This window comes from Muscardinus avellanarius (genome assembly GCF_963383645.1).
Source record: "Muscardinus avellanarius genome assembly, chromosome: 4".
In the NCBI taxonomy this organism is placed as follows: domain Eukaryota; kingdom Metazoa; phylum Chordata; class Mammalia; order Rodentia; family Gliridae; genus Muscardinus; species Muscardinus avellanarius.
The window spans coordinates 110279513-110301194 of NC_137789.1; positions in this window are offsets into that span (position 1 = coordinate 110279513).

Genomic DNA, 21682 nt, shown 5'->3' on the forward strand with positions numbered 1-21682 from the left:
CACCTTTAGGAGAAAAGCAGATACCGAGCATTCTGAAGGGAAAAGGCCCCATATTCTATGAGGCTAGCATATTTGTAAGAAGCGTACATACTTCATGTGTCTCTATAAAATAATGAACTTTTCTTTAAAAAGGTTAATTGCTCAAAGAACATTGTTTCTGTGGCCTCTGAAATATTGAAGCTTTCACAGAGGAAGCAGGCAGATGTGCTATTTTTGGCCATGTTGAACCAAGAATCAAAGTAATTGACGGTACTGCTCAAAGCATGGTGCTTGTGTGCTGTAGCTAGCCCGGGATGGTCAGAAACCTCTCTGAGAGCCAGGCGTGGTGGCACACGCTTGTAATCTCAGCATTTGGAAGGCTGAAACCAGAGGATTATGGTTCATGAACAGCCTCAGCTACTTAGTGACATCCTTTGCAACTCAGTGAGACCATTTCAAAATAAAGAATAAAAAAATAGGGCTGGGGTGGGGTGCAGCTCAGAGGTAGAATGCCTCTGGGTTTCATCCCCAGTACCACAAAAATATAAAAAGAGCTAAATGTGTAGCTTTCTAGTTTCAATCCCCAGTACAGAGAAAGAGAGAGAGAAGAGAAGAGAAGAGAAAAGAGGAAAAGGAGGAAGAGGAGGAGGAGGAGGAGAAGGAGGAAGAGGAGGAGAGGAGAGGAGGAGAAGGAGGAAGAGGAGGAGAGGAGAGGAGGAGAAGGAGGAAGAGGAGGAGGAGGAGGAGGAGGAGAAGAAGGAGGAAGAGGAGAAGAGAAGGAGGAGGAGGAGGAGAAGGAGGAGAAGGAGAAGAAGGAGGAAGAAGAGAAGGAGGAGGAAAAGGAAGAGGAGAAGAAGAGAAGGAGGAGGAGGAGGAGGAGAAGAGAGGGAGGAAGGAAAGAAGGAAGAGGAAGGGAGGGAAGGAGGGAGAAATCAATTGCACATTTTTTAAACTTTATAAGTATCAACTTTTTCAAATCTATAATCAGTATAGATCTGATCAGAGAGAGACAGAAAGAGATATAGGCCATCAAATTTATGGGAGACCTCTCTTTTCCAAGATCTTCCAAGTCCACAATACTTGGACTTTTGGGCTGTGGTGTCTATAACCCCACAGCAAGAACAATTATTTTGGCTTAAAGAAAAGTTTCACAAAGTTCTGTTATATAACTTTTAAAATTTATTCATTGAATATTCTTTGAGCTCCTCATATGTTCTAGACACTAAGTACAAGGGATAGGAACAGAGGAAAGGAAGGCACAATTTCTTTCTCTCGTGATGCTTACACTTTGGGAAGGAGCCTGGCAGTACACAAGCAGGTAAAATCCATAGTGTGTCAGATGGTGTTTAGAGGCATGGAGGAAAGTCCAAGAGGGAAAAGTGGTAGGAAGGGCTGAGTGTTAACAGATGAACAGAACAAGCTATAACAGGGATGAACCCTGAAAACATTATGATAAGAAAAAAAAGATAATCACAAAGGAAAGGGTGAAAATTGACCAGAGACCCAAAGGAGGTGAGCTCAGGAGGACCTGGAGGGAGCATGCCGTAGGCTGAAGGACCGGTAACTGCAAAGACTTTGAAGCCACCCTGAATACAGTGAGTCACAAGGCAAGTGGCAGGAAAGGACTGAAGATGTTGGAATGAGAGAATGGGGAGCACATCATGTAGGCCTTTAAGAGCTATTATTATCAAGGACTTTGGATTTGACTGAGTGATGAGCTGTTGGGGACAGAGGAGAGATGGGAACCTGACTGCAGTCTGCACAAAGAGAGATGACATGCGCTAAAATGGTTATGAACAAAAGAGTCAGGTCATAGCACTTGTTGGCAAGGATTTCGAAAAATCAGAAGCCTTGAGCATTACTTCTTAGAATATAAAAATGGTGTGGTGACGTTAGAAAACAAGCTGACAGTTCCTCAAAACGTTAAACATAGAGTTACTCTATGACTCAGCAATTCCACTCCTAGTTATATACCCAGGAGAAACGAAAATACATGTCCATGCAAAAACTTGTCCACAAATGTGAGTAACAGCATTATTCATAATAGCCCCCAAATGGAAACAACCCAAATATCTATCAACTGATGAACAAGTGAATAAAATATAATATATCCACATTATGGAATATTCTTTGACAACTTAAAGCAGCAAAATATTGCACAAAGCTATAACAGGGATGAACCTTGAAAACATTATTAAAAGTAAAAAAAACTAGTCACAAAGGACAAAATGCTATATGATACTGTTATATGGAATATCCTGAACAGGCGAATTTATAGAAACAGAAAGTATGTTCATAGCTGCCTAGGACTAGGGGTGCAGGAGAAGTTAGGAGAAGATGAGAAATAACTGCTCATGGGTATAGGTTTCTTTGGTGGATGATGAATGTTCTGTAATTTATCGTAGTGAGAGACCATTTTATAAATATATTTAAAAACCATAGAATTTTTCACTTTAAATGGGTTAATTGCATGACATGTGAATGATGTCTCAATAAAGTTATTTTTTCTTAATCAGGCAATCATCAAGACTGCTTTGGTGAGACAATAGAGTGTCAGGAGTGAAAACATGAAAACATTGTGGAGCTGTTGAAAACACCAGATGTGAGATGATGCTCGCTTGGACCAAAGAATAAATAGTGCACGTGGGAGAAATCCTTGAGTTTTGTAGATTTTTTTTTTGGAGGATAGGTCAACATCCTCTCTTTCTGTAGGGCTGAATATAAAATATGAGTTAGGGGAATTCTAGGGTGTAAGCCACTGATAAGCAGACTTGCAATGGACTGTGAAGATATCATTGCTAGAATAAAAAATAATAGAGGAGGTAGGACCTGAAATTTAGTTGTGTCTATGATTAACATAAGGACCTTTTAGATATACAAATGGAGGTGTCAAGTGGGCACCTCAACCCAACACTCAGAAAAAGATGAAAACCAAAACATAAGTATAGGGTTGATCCGCATTTAGGTACTTTGGCCCAGGAGGTTGAATATCACCTAGAAAGTGAGAACAGATATAGAAGTAAGAATTCTAAGCATTGAGTCCTGGAGCATTTTCCAATGCCACATTTGGGCATTGGAAAATGAGAAAAACCATCAGAGAAAATGGAGAAGAAATGTTTATTGAGATGAAAGGCAAATCAGGTGAATGCAGGGTCTTGGGACCAAAGAAAGAAAATATTTGAGAGGACAAAGTAATCATTTGTGTCAAGTGCTTCTGATAAATCAAAGAAGGTGAGAATTGAGATTTGTCCAATGGACCTATCAACTTGGAGATCACTGTGTGGTCTTCACAGGATTCATTTTAGTGGAGTGTTCAGGGAAAAAGTCTGGTTGAAGTGACCTCAAGACAGAATGAAAGGACATAAACTGGAGAAAAATAAAGACAATCTATTCATTGTTGTTCTGTGAAGAAGACCTGAGAAAGGGATTGGCAGATGGATGAGGTGTGTGTGTCAGTAGGGGTTATTTTTTTTAAGATGTGAAAAATCACAGCATGTTAATTTGCTGATGGTAAATATCCAGGAGAAAGTAAACAGGAAATTTCAATGATGCAGGCAAGAAGGAGGCAGTGGCGGACTCAAATAGTGAGTAGGAAAAATTGAGGTCTGGTGCCTAGGGGACATTTGCCTTTAAGTGTGTGACTCACAAGATGTCATGCTAAAAGGTGACCAGTGGGTGCAATCACAGGGATTCAGATAGATGTGGCAGTTGAAACATGTACACATCTATGAAACAGGAAGCAGGATTGATTGCTAGATAAAAATTAAGAGTGGGAGAAGAGGGAAAGGGATACCAAAATCTTGAGAAGAAAGAAGTAGAATAGTTTTTTGTAAAAGGAGGGAAAGACTAGTTTGAATAATCTTGACAGCACCAGTGCTTCTCAATTAAATCATGTGTGTTTTCTCCAACCACAATGAACCTCATAGGTACAAAGAGTAGCATTTAATCCGGGCTGAGGTTTTTCAGAAGAGTATAGTGAGGCATCAAAGGGTGAGGTAGTTGATGGAATGCAAGAGCGATTATTACGATGGCCTATGTCTTAGACCTGGTATAAGCTAGTGGCCAAATATCCAACAAAGACAACTTAGAGAAAGAAAGATTTGTTTTGGTTCATGGTTTCAGATTATATTTCACTGGTTCCATTACTTTGGGACTGAGATGAATCAGAACATCATGGCAGAAGTGCATAATAAAGAAAGTGCTCTTACAAATTGTGTTGCTATGAACATGGGTACGCATATGTTACTGAAGTTCTCTGATTTCAACCCCTTTGGAAAGATACCCAGGAGTGATATAGCTGGATCATATGATGGATCCATTCCCAGTTTTCTAAGGAATCTCCACACTGATCTCCATAGTGGCTGAACTAGTTTTCCTAGGTCTCCATCAACAGATGAATGGGTTGCAAAATTATGGAAAATACACACAATGGAATTCTATTCAGCAATAAAGAAGAACAAAATCATGGCATTCACAAGATAGAAAGTCCAGTAGGACATTATGTTACGTGAGATCAGCCAAGCACAGAAAGAGAAGAGACATGTTTTCTCTAATATGTCCCAACTAGAGAGTATTGAGGATATGAGAGGGACTCCAGATAATGGAGGGGAAACCTCAGCAAAGCTAGAATGGAAGGGTGGGAGAGAAAGAAATTAATTAATGGTGGAGCTATACTCAAATATGTGTAAAATTATGACTGTAGAATGGTTAACCTGGACACTCAGTGTTGGGAGGGAGGAAAAGGAGAAGCGGGGAGAGGGGAGGACACCAAGGACTGTCTGAATGTATGCCATTTTCAATATGATCCACATAAAAATAATAAATAAATAAATACATAAATAAATAAATAAATAAATAAATAAATAAAATGCTCAGTTGATGGCAGCCACGAAGCAGAGAAAGAGAGAGACAGCAGGGGGCCAGGGATAAGATAAGCCTTTCCAGGGCATGCCCTCACTGACCCACTTACCTCCAGCGAGGTCCCACCTCCCCGTAGTCTGTTCAGCCATGATGAATTAGTCCTTTAATGAGGTCACCGTCCACATGATCCAGTCATTTCTTAAAAATTCCCCCTCTGGACATTGTCACACTGGGACCAAACTTTCAAGCATATGAACCTTGAGGGGACATTCCAGATTCAAACCACAACAACTGGGTAAAAGCATAAGTCCAGGTCTCATTGAGGAAGACAAGGGAGAGTTTAAGGAGGAAGAAGCACATTAAGACATGGTTGTATACCACCACCTCTGCCTGAAGTTCTTTATATGCACTTGTTACATTTAGATTTTAATGTTCTAAACCACTGGCAAAGTAGCATAGGGTACAGTTTCCTGTGGCTTCCATAAATAAGTAGCTTAACAGAAATTTATTCTCTAAGTTCTGGATGCTAGAAGTCCTAAAATAAAATATTGTCTGTGTTGATCCTTCTGAGTGTTTCAAGGAAGAAACTTTTTTGTTTCCTTCTAGCATCTGGTAGCCTGAAGCATTCTTTGATTTGGAGACAGCATTCTACCTGCTGTCCTTCTGGCACATTTCAAGACCACTTGAAAATGTAGAGGAAGCAAGTGACCCATGGCTGGGTTCTATGCCAGGAATGTATTTGTCAGATCTATTGAAATGAGGGTCTAAGTGGGGAAAGTTGGACAATATGATTCCCCAGACTTCTAAAAGAATGATTACCAAACTATGACCAATGGGACCCATTGATCAGCTGCCATCTGAATGGATGGATTTAATTGATAGACCCAAGGATTCTAAGTGGGCAATTAGAGGTCACTAAATTTCAGTCTTCATAAATTCAAGTTAGCAAATTACTAGGTTATTGAAGATACTAATTCATTGCTCGGCTAATTGTGGCTCCCACACAATTCTTGGCAACATCGCAAGTTACAACACAAGCTCATGCACACATAGTTAGAATTCCCACAAGTTTCAGAAAGGGTTCTTTTTTTGTAAACATATTATCAGAGATTTCTTGGGTGGTTAGTTATGGTCTTCAAATTGATTCTGTTTTTGTTTTTAATTACAAATTATTGTGGTTTTGTTATATCATTAGCAATTTAGTTTACTGTTGTTTGACAAACTTTACAGGATGAATGGAGCATATTTGCACAATGATATTTGGGACCTATAATTATTCAATAACAATAATTTAAGGCATAAAGATACTGAAGTTTAAATACGTATCATCCAGACCATTATTCCATAATATGTGTAATATTATGGAATATGTATGTGTGTGTGTATATATATATATATATATATATATATATATATATCCCAAACATGCTTGTACAATAAGATTTTCTTGGTGATAAATATTTGTGTTATAACTTCCAACACATTATCAAGTTATTCTAATACAATTATACAATTTCTGGCTTGTTTTTATAAAGTATGGAATTATTTTATCAAAAATAATTGTATATATGGCTCTGGTCTTCTAAGATAAATGATAGGAATGTTGTTAGCAAAATTCTAACTATATTTCTTATTTTGTTTTCCAGATTTTGAGAGGCTGTTCCTTGCTTTTCTAAGTTTGTTCCCTGCAGGGATCCATACCTGACGAATCTTCACTTGTGTCTGATGACAGCTTAACAAAAGTTGTTGAGTCAGAATGTCCAACAAAGTGAAACAGCTAAGAGCAAGAGCCAGTTCAAATCCTGACCACACGTATTAGTGATATGACCACAAGAAATATTTTCAACCTCTTTGAGTTTCAACTTCTTCATCTATAAATGGAGGAAACTACCTACCTCACAGCACTGTTAACATATCAAATGAGATAAGCAAAGAAAGATGACTAGCACAGTATATAGCATATAGTATGTGTTTTTTTAATTCTCATTGATGGAGTTATTATAATTACTATTTTATCAGATGGGATGAGCTAGATTATGCTGCCATAATAAACAACACAAAAACTAAGTAGTTTACAACAACAAAGATTTATTTCTTGAGTTCACCTCATGTCATTTGCAGGTCAGCTGTGGCGTTGTTCAAAGTGATTTTGCTTTTAGATCCAACCTGGAATATTTTTAGCTTCGATAGCAAAGAAAAATGAAATGTGCAGGCATTTAAAGTTTTTGCCCAAGAATTATACCACACTTTAGACTATTCTTCATTGGCTGATGCAAATCATATGGCCACTCATGCATTTAACAAGGTATAAATGAAAGGTATCACAAGAAAAAATGAGTATTTGGTGAACAATAGCACCATCAACCATGCCATTATAAACTCAAAGACAAAATGAGGCAGGTAACTTGCCAATGATTGCACCTGAGGTTTATCCACGGGACCATGAAGGAAAAGGAATGCTGTCTGGAATTGTGTCCTGAGGTTACAAAATTTCACTCCATTGTCTTTAGTAGTTGACCCAACTTAACTAGTGGGCTCCTCTGAGTGCAATCCAAGCTACATATAAGAATGGTCTATAATACAATACATGAGTAACGTAACTATCCATGCTTCTCCCTTATGACAGGTGTGAGTATGAGCTGGCTCCACTATCCATGCTTCTCCCTTATGACAGGTGTGAGTATGAGCCGGCTCCACCACCACCTCCACACACGCTTAGAGCAGCGCAGCCTGGCTGCCCTCACGGCAGTGACTTCATTCTCAGCCAGGTTCTCCCCAGACTCAAGCTACTCCAGCCTCCTAAAAACTGCAAAGTGCCCTGCAGTCCATATCTCACATCCCACATCCTAGTGCCCTTTCTTTCTTCCTTTGCTTCCTAAGATAGCAGATCTTACAAAACCATAAATGTCTCTAGGGAAGAAGTCACTAATTTATTCCCATTTGGAAATGGAGTTAAAACATTAATTCTATTTTCTGAGAGCTGAATTCACAAGGCAGAATCATGTCCACTCTTGGGGGTTTCATTCCTATACCCACTATGAACCTACAGTGAGCCATATTTGGAGCTAGACAGACCCTAAGAAGGAAAAACTCCCTTCTCAGTTAGCTTACACTCTAAAACTAAGCAGTCATGGGAAGAATTTATAGATGGAAAAGGTGGAGAAGGCCATGTGGAGCCAGGGAGCACACTCACACCCAGAACAAATCAAAACTTCAGCCTAAGTTTTGTATCAAATAGAGAAACACACATACACGCACACAAAATAAGCCCTTCCCCAAGGCTCACTCAGATGCAGACTTTATTTAAAATAGACTCAGTTCCTAAGCTGGCCAAATGAAGACGCATAGGCTGGATTCCCACAAATTCACAAGCAGTTTTTATAGGCATGGGATACCAACTAAAGTGTCACCTGGACACTCCAAGGGTCAAGTCCTGACCCTACCTTTAGGAAGCTGACAGATAATGTTGTCCCCATGTAAGGATAATATTGAGGTCCAGTGAGATAAAATGCATGTGTGCAGCCATGCAGCTTTGACCTCCTGCCTTCAGGTATGAGCTTCTCTAAAGCTCTGCCATTTTCATACTACCTTTAGAAATCATGTCATCACTACGTGCCACACTGCCTCTAAATTACTTACTTTATTTCTTAAACTATGTTATGCTTTTTTTTGGGGGGTACTAGGGATTGAACCCTGGACATTCTACCTCCAAGCTATACCCCCCCAGTCCTTTTTATTTTGAAAAAAGGTCTTATTAACTTGCTGAGGGCCTCACTTTGCTGAGATTAGACTTGAACCTGTGATCCTTCTGTTCCAGCCTGCCAAGTATCAGAATTGAAGGCCTGAGGCATCAGGCCCAGCTAGAGAGAGAGAGGAAGAAGAAGAAGAAGAAGAAGAAGAAGAAGAAGAAGAAGAAGAAGAAGAAGAAGAAGAAGAAGAAGAAGAAGGAGGAGGAGGAGGAGGAGGAGGAGGAGGAGGAGGAGGAGGAGGAGGAGGAGGAGGAGAGGAGGAGGAGGAGAAGGGGAGGAAGAGGAGGAGGAAGAGGAGGAGGAAGAGGAGGGGAGGAGGAGGAGGAGGAGAAGGGGAGGAAGAGGAGGAGGAAGAGGAGGAGGAGGAGGAGGGGAGGAGGAGGAGGAGGAAGAGGAAGAGGAGGAGGAGGAGGAGGAGGAGGAGTCTGATGATTGAACCCAGGACCTTATACAATATAGGAAAGTACTCCAGCACTAAGCTACATCCCCAGGCCCTCTGAATTATTTTTTTAATACTTTCATTAAATGTAGTCTTTTTCTAAGTAAGAACAGCTGTGAACTCACAGGTTGATATGCTAATTCTTTTGTGTGTGTGTGTGTGTGTGTGTGTGTGTGTGTTACTGGGGATGGAACCCTTTTACCTCCGGGTTATACTCCCAGACCTATTTTTTATATTTTATTTAGAAACAGGGTCTCTTAAGCCAGCAAGGCTGGCTTCGAACCTGCGTGATCCTCCTGTCTCCACCTCCCAGGTGCGGGGTTTACAAGTATGTGCCACCACACTCGGCAAAATATTTTTAAATGTTTCTGTAAACCCTCAGATCATCTCGTATTTTATCAGTGATTCCCATCCTGAACTCAGAAACTGCCACCGGCTGCCTCCATACACTGCAACTCATCCGGGTCACTATACGAGCAGTCATTTCTCCGTCCTTTCTCCCATTCTTCCTTTAATTATAACCCACACTCAAGCGATGATGTAAATTTTTGCCAAAACAGCTTCAGGGATAATTTAGCTCATCCGAACACTCAGATCAATGTTGGGGGACTCCTCCCCTGTTCAGTCCCTCTCACTACAAATTGATACCAGGAGCTCACTTTCTGAGGCTCCCCCACAGCTAGGACACAGATGCTTAATGCAGACTGTGTCCATCTGATGATGCCATTTCACTGTTGGCTCCATAAAGAAGTCCTACCTGAACTTCATCTGCAGAATGTGGGAGATATACTCAGTCCTTTTCATAAAGTTTATAATCTTGCGTGTTCCAAAGAGCTACCCTTGAATGACTGCAACATAGCAAGATAAATTATCAAATTAGGGCATAAACAGAGTGCTCACAGAGATTGCAGAAGAAGGATTTCAAGAAGAACAGAGTTTCCCAAATCCATAAGAAAGAAGATAGTCCGGCCATGCATAGAGGTATAAGCTTGTAATTCCAGTACTTGAGAAGCCAAGACAGAAGAATTGTGGGTTCAAGGATAGTCTTAGCAAGTAGTGAGTCTCAAGGATACTCTCTGTCAACCTAGCAAGATCTTGTTTCCAAATAAAAATAAAATAAGGCTTGAGGTATATAATAGCTCCGAGGTAGAATGTCCCTGGGTTTAATGCCTAATGCTATAAACACACACGCGCGCGCGCACACACACACACGTAGCTCAATAAATGCTAAATATTATTGCTATCATTCTTGCCATATTAGAGTCAGATGGATCTAGATTCAAGTCCCAGCTCTACTGAAAAGGTCAATTTTCTCATTTACAGTCTTACCCCATTGATCTGCAAAGAATAAATAAGATGATTTAAGTAAACAGCATACCAAAGGACTGGCACACAGGTTCTTTATAAATGCTATTTCTCTTCTCTTCTCTATTTTTTATTGGAATGCCTTTATCTCCAGTGCAGAAAAACCCTAATGATTATTCAAATTCAACTTACATTACTGTCTCTTCTGTGAAGCTACTATTTACCCAAAAGACACAACCTTCCCTCCTTTGGAACTCTGCCGGAGTTGATCTGGCTTTCATGCACTCCCTCACCCTTCCCATTCCTAAGGCCTGGTGCTTACATGCTATGAGTTTTCTGAATTGAATGAAACTCTCCCCACTTGACCCCTAGTGCTAAGTCTTAATGCCTGCTCTTTTGGGAAATTCTTATTTTCTACCTAGACAGCCTTATGACTCTGACAAGGCTCTGTCTTTTTATGAAGCTCGACTAATTCCCTAGATAAGTAAACTACTATTTTGATCCCGAGAGTCCACATATTTTATCACTCTCAACCCTTTCCAATCTTTCTTTCCTCCCTATCATGTGTATGAGATACACATTTACAGACATCCTTCTCATATATGTACTCATCCATAGGCCTTTGGCATACATCAGTGAATAGGACAGGTCTCCCCACTAGTCCTTGCTCTCAGAGAGCTGATATTCCAGTCTGGAAAGATCATCAATAAACAAAGAATAACACAATGAAACCATATTGATGCTACAAAGGAACATTAGAAACAGGTCTGTCCTAGCCCAGCCTCTTCCTCATTTTGCCTCATCTAATCTCTCCTTTCTTTTCATCCTCCTCATCCTTGTCCCAATTTCTGCACGCCTCCATTCTTTTCCTTTAAGACCTAGCTACAATGCCATCTTTTCACGAAGATAAGACAAGTTAGAAAAAGACGGGTGTGCTGTGGTAAGCATACAGATAGATTTTTATGCACGTCTTCTCTCTCCTACTCTAAGCTCCCGAGAACACAGCCTCATTGTAGTTCTTAATAGCGCCAATGGCACCCGACACCAAGCCAAGAAAGGACATCCTCAGTCACTCTTTATGAAGTGAACAAAGGGCCCTCTTCCTGGTCCCGAGAGACGTACTTGAAGAACCCTGACTCCACAGTGAGGTGCCTCCTCGTAGGAAACCCTGTTCTGTTTCAGCCTCTATTCAGGCACATATCCTTACACAAAGGGTAAACAAACACAATCCACCAATGCCAAGAGCCTAGAACATTCTGTGTCATGATCCCCATGGTAACTAAGGCTGCACAGGAAGGACTCTGCCATGAGAGTATCATAATCTGGAAAGGCTGAGCATTTTTCATACTGCTAATTTTGTTATCATGGCCATAATAAATGGTTACTTGGATCACAGGCCACTGAATGATACTCTGAATTTCTAAATTCTCCATGAGACTGCATATTTACCATGAATATAAAGTACTGTTTACCAACCAATCATCCAAGGTTGTTGATGGCAGCCCTGGATCAGGTCAGCATTTGGCACTGTTGGTAAGCAAGTAGAGACTTACAGTGCATTAGGCTGGGATGGACACACATTTATTCCTCAGCTCACGCAGAACTTGCTGATTTTAGCCGTGTATTTGGTTTTTATCTTAGGTGCCGTGCATCAGCGATGCCATGTGCACTGCTGTTAGGGGTGGTGAACACACACGCTTTTGTTTGTTTGGGAAATGTATGAGCTGTAGGGTTGTAATTACCCTGAACTGGTAAAGATCAATTAGAAAAACAAACATATTAGTATAAAACTAGGAGCTCTTTGGCTGCCAGAGAATTGTAACTTGAAAACAGGGCATTCCAGGGTTTTCAAGCTAAAAGAAATATCAGAAGTCAGAGAGACCACATCCTTCATTGTGCTGATGGAAAAGCTAAGCCCCAAAGAGGCTAACCAGTGTGCAGAGTAGTAAAGAGCTTGAATTTTGCTTAAAGAGATTTTGCTCAAATCCCAGATCTCACAATATACCAAGTGACCATGACTGGCAATCCAATTAGTCTTCTGAGCCTCAGATTCCTCCTCTGAAAAATAGGGGAAATGACAGAGTTATAAGGATTAAACGAGATGGTGGGTATAAAGTGCTTAGCACAGTTCTTGGCATGATAAGCAAACAGCAGTGCTAGCTTTTATCATTACTATTATTGCCATCATTAGCAGCAACAGCAGCAGCATGTAAATTTACACAAATTATTAATGACACCACTACTGCTTGAACTGATACTCCTATACATACATCTGAGTTTATATTTATGGATAATAATAAATATTTTATCATTTTGGTCCCAATATTCAAGAGGTCCCAATTAGTTTTCAAATTGAGTTTTATAACAATTCTGCATTTCAAGTGATTACTTAATCTTCCAATAATCACATATTTTACATTATTGTCCTTTTGGACATGAAGTTCACATGGCAGGAACATATTCTTGTCCTAAATGTGTAGTGACTCCAGAACTATTAATGATTTATCAAGACATTTTACTTTGAAGAGTACAGAATCTCTTAGGATATTTGATGAGAAATTTTTTCACCCTTCCCAAAGGTCCCAAATTAACAAAACATGATGCTTTTTGTGGCTTGTTTTAAATAGATAATCCATGACTCAGAAAAAGATGATTCCAGAGCATGACACGCAAATGCACAATTCATGGCCGTTTGTTTAGAATCCGGCCCTTTTCCTTAGCTGCATTTGCTATAATTAGAAGATCGGCTGTTCTCACAGGAGTACAGACACACCATTGCTGATGTCACATGTGAGATGCCAGAGGAAAAATGAATACATTTTTGCTGAGTGGCTAGAAACTTTCAGCCTCCAACACAGCTTTCATCTAAAAACCCAAGATGTCAGAGAAGGAACGCTTTGGGGACTTGGGTGGGGAGTAATTCCCAAAAGATGAGAGGTTCTACTCATACCACCTTCTGGGGGGTTGAGGATAAGACTCTGTGGTCATTTAATTTAGAAGAATATGGTGCATTCACGGGAAATTCAAGCTTATATAAATGGCTGGCCGTGTTAAGTCAAAGAATACAGAATTTTTAATAAACAATGAGGTCCCTCCTTAGGTTTCAAAAAGGACCCTGGAAAGGAAGAGTTTCTAAAACTTAGGCTTTATTAGTTCTGTGGTAAGTTCATTCCTGATAAATTATAGACTTTCTTCAGGTAGGGCAGACTCGACAGATTGAGAGCCTCAATTGGTTTGGGTTAACCATTTATACCTATGTCATCCTAGACAGTATCTTAACCCTTCTAATCCTTAGTTTAAATTACAAAAGAGAAAACAATAATAGACACCTTGTATAGTTATACAATGTCTAAAAATCCTGTCAAGCATTTAGAGAGATACCTAGCATACAGTTAGAGCTTAACAAAGAGTATGTTTTTTTTTCTATTTCCTATACTATCTCATTTAATCATCTCCTTAACCCTGTGAGATTTGTTTAGAAAAATGTGATTTTTCAACAACAACAACAACAAAAGTGTGGTTTCCTTCCTTTCATGTCAACCCTTAATTATTTGGGAATTATGATTCATATTCCTACGTCTACATCAGTCCATTTTCTGGTCCTATAATAAATTATCTGAGGCTAAGTAACTTTATATAGAATAGAGGTTCATGTTGGTGAGAGTACTAGGGGTTCAAGGGCAAGGCACCACATCGCTCAGCTCTGATGAAGACCTCACAGCAGCTGGCATCTCTACAGCAAGAGCACATGTGGGAGGAAGAGATTACATCTACAAACAGGAAGTCAGAACATGAATCAGGGGTTGGGCTTGCTCTTGTAACAACTTGCTCCAGTGCAAAATCACTCCAGGAGACTTGCATGCTCCCGTGACATAGGATCCTCTCACGAGACTCTGCCTCTTAAAGGTCCAACACCTCCCACTACCAAATCAAGGACCAAGCCTCCAATATAGGAATGCATGGGGGACAGGGCACATCCAAAGCATAGCACCATTTATGGCTTCTCTTTTCTTAGGCCTCCTGTTTGTCTTCCTCCATCATGAGTATACAAAATACAAACATTGGAGCGCATGTCAATTTAGTGACATTCTTAGATAAAGAAAAGCATGTTAGTGGTCCAAGCACTGATTTCCCCTTCCTCAGCCCAGCTGTTCTATGTTAGCTGTTGCACCAAATAATGGCTGTGGGCAGTGGAGGGTGGGGCAGAAAACACAATTCAGGTACTCGAGCAGCTGTTGTATCTTGTTTCCTTCTGTCAGAGTAAGAGGATGGAACAAGGGCTTGTTCAAGTCTATCCTATAGTCTCCCAAAAATATAAATGATGGTTTTGATTCTAGAAATAAGGAAGGGGTGTTTGTTTTTTTCTCCATTGAGAAGAGCCTTTCTTCCCCTAGGGATGATGGCCTCACATCTTTGACTCTGCAGGCAGGAACAAGCTTTAGCTCTGCGATCAGACACATGGTGGATATTTGAATTCAGGTTCTACCAGTTACTACTGGTGGGACCTCAGGCAAGTTAGATTCAGGAGACAATAATAGCACCTTCCTCACAGGGTGGCTGTAAAGATTAAATAGAATTCCTATATAAACAATTTGGAGGTACATGGGAGGTTATATATGCTTAACTCATTCTGGGAATTGAGGCTGACTATAACAAAATTATTTTGGTTACACAAAATTATTTAAATTATTACATATTATTTAAAATAAGAATTGTGTTGTTGTTTTCTAAAAGCCGTGAAAGTCCTTAGTCATAACATATTGTCATCCCCTTTCAACAACTGTCAGATTGCAGTTTTATCCAAACTTTAAAAAAAAATGTAACAGAAAGTCTAGGAAAAAAGCCTAAAAGAAACATTGAAGTATGAAGCGTTGGAGTATATTCAAAGGCCCAACAGGCTTCAGAGGGCAAGAAGACTTTATCTTACATGCCAAGGCTGGTTCTGGGAACCTAATTCACTATAATGGGAAGAATTCTGAGGCCACATTGAGGCATAGCTGGAACAAGTGCTGTGATCTATTAGTAATGTCTACCGTAGACATGAGATAGAAGTATTATAACATATATTACATGTTTGCTATCTCTGGATTCTCCCCCCTGAAAATTCTGATCATTTTTCCAGGCTCTATCACTTGAGAAGAAGTCAGTGATTTAGGTAACCAACAACCTTAATCTTTAGAACCTTAATCTTTAGAACTAAAAAAACCTTAAGATTTATTTAAAATAGATAAATATAAGCCATGTGTAGTGACACACCCTTGTAATCCCAGTACTTGGATGGCTGAGGCAGGAGGATTGCAGGTTCACGGCCAACCTCAGCTACTTAGTGAGGTCCTCTGCAATTTAGTGAGACCCTGTTTCAAAATAAAGAATAAAGAATAGGGCTGAGGGTGAAGCTTAGAGGCAGAATGCAGCTGGGTTCAATCCCCAGAACCACACACAAAAAAAAAAAAAAAAAATTAGCAACATGTTGTTTATTTGTTTGTGTTACTGGGGATTGAACCCAGGGGCACTCTGCCTTCCAGCTACACCCCCAGCCCTTTTATTCATTCTTTATTTTTGAAACAGGGTCTCACTAGGTTGTGGAGGGCTTCACTAAGTAGCTGAGGCTAGCCAGGAACCTGTGAACTTCCCATCTCAGCCTCCCTAGTACTGGGATTACAAGCATGTGTGACCATGCCCAGCTAGCAGCAAGTTTTTATGCTAATTCTTTATTGAAACAGCGAAAGAAAAAACTCCTGATTTACAGATATCTAATTTAACATTTAAAAATATATCATCTACATGTTAAACCTAAATTGTATACCTACAGCCTAGCACTATCCTTGGTATATAATAGGTCTTGATAAATAGTGCTCATTGATTATTAAGATTTATTTTATACCAAATCCCCATTAGGATATGAGTTTCAAAAAGACAGATATGTTGTCTTACTATTTTCTCCCTGACTCCCATTCCCTGAAATGATTGGCATACCATCTAGTACATGGTAAGAGCTCCATAAATATTTGTTAAATGAGCGAAATATTAATGGCAGTACTATCAACCTTCATAACCTCAAATTTCTTCTGCTTTCTGCCATGACATAAATTTTTCCTATCAGTGCATTACAGTATTTGAAAACTTTCCATCTGAAGAGCTCACCAGAGAATATTCCCCATAAAAAGGAATGTTCCCATACATTACCTTATTACTCACTAATTTCATAAGAAGTGCTATTTGTCAAATTCCCCAGCCTGTTTGCTCCTTGCTTGTCATTTTTGCTGTGACTACCTGCTCTGCTCCCAAAGCAGTCCTTGTTCTTGGGAACCACAGGCAGCCATCATGAGTCAAAAATTCTCTCCAGTGAAATTCTTCCCATATGAATCAAGAGGACTCTTCTGCCTGGTCCTGTAGCAAATCTCCCTTCAACTTGTATGGTGCCCTTTTGGATGGAAGGCATGTCCACGTGCCACATCCAGTAAACTATCTTTATAGATTGATGATCAACACCTGCCTTTGAATACCCGATCGATGCATACTATGTGTCTGTCATGTGATAGTTAAATCTAATTTAAGACGGAGATGTCTTCAGACTCTTATTCCACTTTGCATCCGTTTCCAAGGCAATTTATGTTCATGCAGAAACCAAATGTGCTTCGTGCAGGCAGATGGATGCTGGTGTTTTATTCCACAGGTGCCTACCTGCTACCTAGTCACCTTCTCAACTTTCTAGTCTTAATTTCTGTTCCCTGTACATAAGCCTTTTAAAATTTAGCTTATTTTCTCTAATTATGTGGCATTCATCTTTGCACACTACCTCAAATCTACATGAAATATGGTTTCTATATAACTCAGGGAATACATATATCTAAATAAATTGATAAGCTAAAAACGGCCTTAGAACCTAACTTAGACCCAGCTTCTGTCCCCCAGATGCTTAAGGTCTTTTTAGAAAAATAAGACTTGAGACACCATACAAGGGGGAGAGAAGCAGAGAAGAACAGATTGATTGGCCTTGGTTCCTAGGAGGTTGCATTTGGAGAGGTATTCAAAATTGATCCAGCTGGGTGTCTACGTCTACATAAAGCAACCAGAATACTTAGTGTGGGAGTAATACAAGCCCTCAGAGCTCCTGTTCTCAAACCTTTTGCTGGTTCTCTGTCCTCTGTGCCTTCACCAATGCCCAGTGTTAAGGGAAATGTATATAATGGTCCAATTCGGCAGCTCACTCAGCAGAGGTAGTGATTTGTCATCACAAAGCAAACACCAATGTCCTCGAAGAATCACCCAAGCAAACATCTGCTCTTAATCATAAAGTCTTTTTCAGCATTTTTGCCTGAATCTAGTGAAACTTAAGGTACTATCTTGATTGACTGAAAGACTCCTTACCTTGATTCTGACTAAATTAAATTTAATCTTCCTTAACATTCATTTCTCTTCAAAAAGTATTTAAAGCAGCTTATGGGAGAAAGAAGGAAACTAATCAAATAGGAACAGGGAAAAGAAGATAGACTAAAAAACAAATAAAAGTAAGGTGCAGCACTTGATAATTCTACCCACTAAACATGGCTCTGAGCTTCCTGGAAGCCTTATCAAAAAAGGAAACACAAATTGGTTTTATGGCTGCTCTAGCTGCATCATATTTTCTCAGAAATAAATTTTTCTTAAATCAAATTCTGAGATAAGTTTCTTAGGAGGTACAACATATAAGCTTATAATAGATCATCTCTTAATTATAATTCTCCACTAAACCAGGAACAAATCTACACAACATTTTTTTACTAATTCTAGCAAAAAGATGAGTATCTTCTTAAGTTTCATGAGAAAGATACTGTGAGGGACCTAGCAGTAAACTTGAGGCAAAAACTATAAGTAATCGAGATAACTGGGCAGTCGGGCTTGGTGGCGCACGCTTGTAATCCCCGCAGTTTGGAGGCTGAGTCAGGAGGATCACGCAGGTTCGAAGCCAGCCTCAGCAGCTTAGTGAGGCTCTCAGCAACTTAGTGAGACCCTGTTTCCAAATAAAATATAAAATAGGCTTGAGAGTGTAGCCCAGGGATAGAAAGTCCCTCGGTTCCATCCCAGTACCACACACACACACACACACACACACACACACACACACACAAAAGGTAACTGGACAAATTAGATGAACCTTAATTTATCTTCTATTTTTCTCTTTATCTACACTTGACAAGTTGTAGATACTACACAATTTCAAGACCTTACTTTCTAGCAAGAACAGGGACAGTTTTCCTGAAGTCTGTTAATTGAATAGAGAGGGAAAGCTTAGATAACATATGAACAGATGATATTAAATTTGGCATTGCCACATGCAAACTATGGAGTCTAACCAATATTCTTGCCAGAGTGGAGGGACTCCATCCAAGGACTAGCCAAACTTCCCAATCAGAAAGAAAATTTAACAACTTCAAGCTGTCTTCCTGAAGGCCTCTTCAAGTGTTCTCATCTATAAAGTGAGGATGCAAGTTAAACCAACTCACAGGCAGGCACAGTGACATATGGTTATAATCCCAGTACTTGGGATTAGTGAAACCCTGTTTCAAAACAATAAAATAAAAGGTCTGGAGGTACAGCTTGGAGGTAGAATGCCCCTAGTTTCAATCCTCAGCAATGAAAGAAAAAAAAAGTTACCTAACTCACAAAATTTTCAATGGAGAGTGATTATTGTAACATGTAAGTGCATTTGACACCAGTTGAGTGTTAATAAAATGTTTGTTGCGGTCATTAATATATTTCAATTCTATATATTCCCACTTAATATTGAAATTCATCACTCTAAAATATATCACAAAGTCAACCTTTAAAGGACTTCTATGTTGTTTCTTTTCAACCTGCAGCTGTATCTTATTTCTTTTTTTATGATACTAGGGGTTGAATTCAGGGACATTCTACCTTCAAGGTACCCTCCCAGCTCGTTTTATTTTTTTGTTTTGAAACAGGGTCTCACTTGGTTGCTAAGAATCTCACTCAGTCATTAGGGCTGAGAGTCTCTCGAACCTGCAATTCTCCTGTCTCAACCTTTTGGCTGTATCTCATGGTTGGCAAATGATAGCCATTGAGCTAAATCCAGCATGCTTCCTAAATAAAGTTTTATTATAACACAATCACTCCCATTTATCATATTATCTATAGCTGCTTCTGTGATAACACATCAAAGCTGAGTGGTTATAACACAATTGATACGACCTACAAACTCTGAAATATTTACTAGTTGGCCCTTTGCCAAAAGTTGACTGACCTTGAAATGAGCACACATCTTCTTAGAGGTCAAACATCATTTCTTTTTTTTTTTTTTTTTTTTTTTGTGTGTGTGTGTGGTACTGGGGTTCCTGGAAGCCCTTCTACCTCCGGGCTACGCTCCCAGACCTATTTTTGAATTTTTATTTGGAAACAGGGTCTCCTAAGCCAGCACGCGCGGCTGGCTTCGAACCTGCGCGATCCTCCTGTCTCTGCCTCCCAAGCGCGGGGATTACAAGCGTGCGCCACCACGCCCGGCTCAAACATCATTTTAAACCCAACACACCCCACACTCAGATTTCCATCTGCACATGTGCATACACACCACACAGACACACACGCACACACACACACCCTCCATTCCAGCCTTTCCCTGCTCAACTTTGCCATGGTCCAGGTCCCTCCTGCTGATGCTCCAATTGTTGAATGCAGTGAAGTCAGCAAATCCTACCTTCCTCTTTTGCCTGAAGACCTCTCACAGCCATTTGAACTGTGCTCCACAGCAGCCTGGGCTCCAGTTAGTTCCCCTGCGTCTACTGACATACTATTCAATCCATCCTCTATGCCACTGTCTGTGTGGATGAGCTAAAATGCCATCTGACCCCGATTCAAGAACCTACAGTGGCACTGGTTGCCCTCCACGCCAGGTCTGAATGAGCTCTGGCTGGCTTTTAAAGCAATTCCCAGCCTGGCTCCACAGAACATGTTAAACTTCAGGTCCTGCTCCCCCATCCTGCACTGAGCACTCAGGCCCCCATCTTGCTCAATCTCACCTCTGATGTCCCCTGCAACTACAACTTCTGCTATGGGTTGCACTGTGTCTCCCCCAAATTCAGATGTTGGTGTCTGAATCTCCAATACCTGGGAATATGACCTTGTTGAAAAATAGGATTATTACATGTGTTATTAGTTAAAATGAGGTCATATGGGAGTGAGGAGGGCCTTATATATCATCTTTAAAGAAAAGAAAAGAAAAGAAAAGAGAAGAAAAGAAAAGAAAATCCAGAACCAGAGAACAGAGAGAAGACCAAATGATCATCAAACAGAAATCTAGATGATGTTGTATCCCTAAGTCAAGGAGCATCAGACATGGCTAGCAAACTCTGCACTAATAGAGGGGCATGGAGGAGATTCTCATTCACAGCCCTCAGAAGTAATCAACCTGGATGACACCTCCATCTCAGACTCCCAGCCTCCAGAGCTTTGGAACAATAAGCCCCTATTCTTTAAGGCTCTCAGGCTGTGGTGCTTTGTTATAGCAGCACCTGGAAACTAATACAGCCTATGCCTAACCAAGGCTCAGAAGGCATCCCAGAATCAAGTGGCTCTGAAAGGCATGTAAGATGTACCCTGAGCAAAGGGAGAAGTTCAGACAGCTGCAAACAGCACAGCAGCCTGCTCCTGCCTCCCCAAAAGAAGCCAAGCCTGCATCCTCGCATCCTGTCTCTCCTGACTTCATACCATTCCAACTGGGTCAGAGGGAGCACACGGCTGAGGGAAGCTGAGATAAGGAAATGTGCCCCCTGGGATCTGACTTCTGTGCTTTGCTTCTGAAGGTCTCCTCGCCAGCCTCCCTCCCTGTCCTCACTGTCAAGGGCACATTCCAAGCCAAGTAAATGTGTTCAGGACTCCCCTGCCACACCCTCCCTCTGCTTCTGTCCTGGAAGTCTTGCCGTCTGAGAGTCAGCAGTCCTTGGACGAAGGCTGCCTGCGAGAGGCTGCCAAGAGCCGGCAATGTCCAGGAACTTTAAGGCAGCTAAATTGGGATCTATCAGATCATTAAGGACACTTCTTTCAGGGAATGTGGCCTCAGGGAATCGCAAGAGGCGGAGCAGAGTTGGGCCACTCCATTTTGCTCTGACATGCAAGTCCATATGACTCTGGCCAGGTGTCAGCCAGGAAATGAACACCCTTGAAGTCTCTTGACTCCAGAAGACCAAAGGCCAGGCCAGCCCTCCCGCCACCAGGTCCCGGACTGTGCGTCTGCACACTTATTACCTCGTTCCCAAGATGTCTGTCAAATCTGGAAAGCTTGATAAACTTCTGATCTCAAGATACAGGATAAGCAATTCAGATTTTCTTTGTCACTGGGGGGGGGGGGGACAAG